Below are 3060 nucleotides of genomic sequence, written 5' to 3'. Positions count from 1 at the left end.
TCCAGAGTCCGGCTGGCTGGCTCAGGACGAACCATCTGCTTTGGACGACAGGAGCCTTCCACTTTTCAGAGGTGATGTATGGAGTCTGGCTGCTACTTGCCACCTCACCCTGCAGTCACAAGTTCAACCACTTCATCATATAGAGGTGGAAGTCGGTCAGACTCGAGCGCTAATTGCTTTGAGTGCTTTGTTGTATGGCATTCATGGCTTGTTGATACTGAACTGAAAATGAGTATTTGAAATGGAAAATGGAAAAATGTTTTGTCTTTAAAAAAAAAAGTCATCTACTTTGTTTTGTCTCTTGATTTAAATTTGCAGCAGTCTGAGTCTGTGGGTGGCAGCAATGGCAGCCATAGATATTTAAACAATGACTGAGTCACAAAAGGTGGTAAGGCATTTCAAGCAATACTGAAGTGCTATACCTTTGCATTCTCTGTCATTTTCAGCAGGGCGCAACTCCTCTGAATTCTGAGTGGATTGAAATCCACAGCAAAGAGACTCTCAGCTGGTTAAAAGGAAAAACTCCCTTTTAACAGGAAGAAACCAGAACCTGAACCAGGCTCATGGAGGGGCAGCCATCTACCGCAACGGGTTGGGATGCGAGGAAGAAGACAGGACACAGCATGTTGTCCTGATTAAAAACAAGTATGATTCAATGCAGAGAGATCACTGTTTGTCCCAAAGCTTGACTTAAAGTCCAGCATTGAATCTGCATCTGAGCGATCTTTCTTCAATGCAGCAGCTCTCTCAGGATACTTCTTCCTGGGCATTACTTCTTCACAAAGCCAGTATGGCTACAAAACTCTAAAGCTGCCACATGACACTATGATACTAGTTATTGCACAAGAAGAAGAAACAGAAGATGTTACTCTGCCGCATCTGTACTGATGGATTTAGGGTGGTGGGTTTGACTCTGAAAAGAGTACAGGGTCTCCTTTTGGTGTCCAGAAGTAGTAGCAGTGATGGAGCCATAGTGGCACAGTTTCTCCACTAGTGTCGCACTCTAGCGTCACTTCTGGTGACCTCTGTGCTCCTTTCTTCTTGTGCTACTTATAGTCTCTCCAGGCCTTAATCACTTGGACCTCTAGGTCCACATTAGAGCCACTGATTGGCCGTCAGTGACGTGCCCCCTGAATGGGGATTGATTTTCACAGCCTATAGACACGCTGCTTAGTTGGGTAAGTTATTTTCATTAAATCTGACAGAGTGTCCACTGGCACAATATTAATATTAGCCAAATATTCATGGCTCAATAAACAACTTGAAATATAAACAGTGTTGCCATGCTAGCATTAGCATTTATTATAGCCTGAAGAGTCACTAGCTTCGCTGTAAATCGGATTTTACATCAAATTTCTGTGTACATGAATTTTGCACAAACTGCAAAAGCCGATCCATGTCCAATCCAACTGGGGATAATGGATTAATGAAGCATTGAACTGTGGACCACTGTCTCCTGAGGAGCTGTGGAAGTACTGTGAGAGGCCGTTTAAATGACCATAATAATGCTAGAAATAAATACTTGTATCAAACTTTTTCAAAAACACAAAATTGCAACTTAAATTGAATGAATATACTTTACCTGACAAATTTTTTAACAAGTTATTTTATTTCTCTCGATTGTTACACAAAAATTTGTTGGTTGTGTGCACTGCTGGCATTTAATGGACAAGTTTTCTTCAGACAAGGGAGAGCCTTTTTTTCAGTGATAACCCCCTTGGACTTAACCTGCATTGCAGTCCAGTCAAGAGGAAATACCCACCTAAGCATTCAGAGAATTTCAGATTTACAACTCCCTGATTCTGATGGGTGCAGATTTATTTGTTCTTGGCCTTAAAAGATTGCTCTTAATGATTTCAATCTGGCATTCAATTTCAGCCATCTGCCAGGGAATCAGAGAGCATTTGCCAGTGAGAGCTGTTCATTCCTTCCACCTAACTGGGATCAATGCATCAGAAGACTGCTCTCCTCTGCGTTGACATCTTGATAAGTGGAAAATTGGGCCTGGAAATGGCGTTGAAGAAGGTTTACAGAGTCTCTCCACCCTGCATAATTGCAGCCTAGAAGCTGGCTGTAATTAATCTTTGAGAAAACTTGTCAAATTATTAATAGGGCCCTTAAGTGATGGCCCTGAAAGGAGGCCACTGTTCAGAGATGGAGGAGAAGGAGCGAGTGCCTTTGGAGGGGCTGTTTACTGTGAAAATATGAAGAGGTCACTCTCCAGGAGTTCCACGTGTCAAGGCTTTCCACACATGAAGGAGTTAAAGGGAACGGAGGCCCTCCGGAAACCAGAGAACTCACGCTAAAGACTTGAAATGTCATCAGGTATAAAGTGAGCTGCTCTACAGACACTAAATGGAAGACTGATTTATGTCAACACACCAAGCCACCTATGGTTTTAGGAGGCGCTCGTGTTAGCATGTTTTCAAGCACATAGGCTACAGCCTTTCAGTTCCTGTTTCTCTACCCAATTAATCCATGAACATACTGATATTGTTTATGTTTATGTCTTCAGAAATCAACAGTGTGGGTGCTTGGGGAAAAGCACCCACCTATCCATTAATATCTATCTACAGAAGTGGGTGGTGGACTGTCTTAACCACAAAAGGAAAAAAAAATTTACTTTCATCACACTTTTATTACAGTTTAGAAGAGTTAATATGTCCACATAAGCACTTACATTTATCATAGACATTAGGTGCGAGATACAAGGGACCAAAGGGCCTCTTATTTGCACTTGTTGACTTTTAAAAGTCTATATGACGTTTTTTATTTCACCATTCATTAACCACACAGAGAAGCCATCATTTAAATATGTTAAAGGTTTCTTTAAGCAAACAGTATTATTAAAGTTCTACATGACTGGGCCAAGTGTCCTTTTTCTTGGAAATCAAAATATGGTCACCCTACTCCCTGATATGTGAACCCCTGAGTCCACATACAGTGGGGCAAAAAAGTATTTAGTCAGCCACCGATTGTGCAAGTTTCCCCACTTAAAATGATGACAGAGGTCAGTAATTTGCACCAGAGGTACACTTCAACTGTGAGAGACAGAATGTG

The sequence above is a fragment of the Haplochromis burtoni genome, unplaced genomic scaffold, assembly GCF_018398535.1.
Source record: "Haplochromis burtoni strain Fernald_Lab_line unplaced genomic scaffold, NCSU_Asbu1 Contig_436, whole genome shotgun sequence".
Taxonomy (NCBI): domain Eukaryota; kingdom Metazoa; phylum Chordata; class Actinopteri; order Cichliformes; family Cichlidae; genus Haplochromis; species Haplochromis burtoni.
This window is presented reverse-complemented; position numbering follows the sequence as displayed.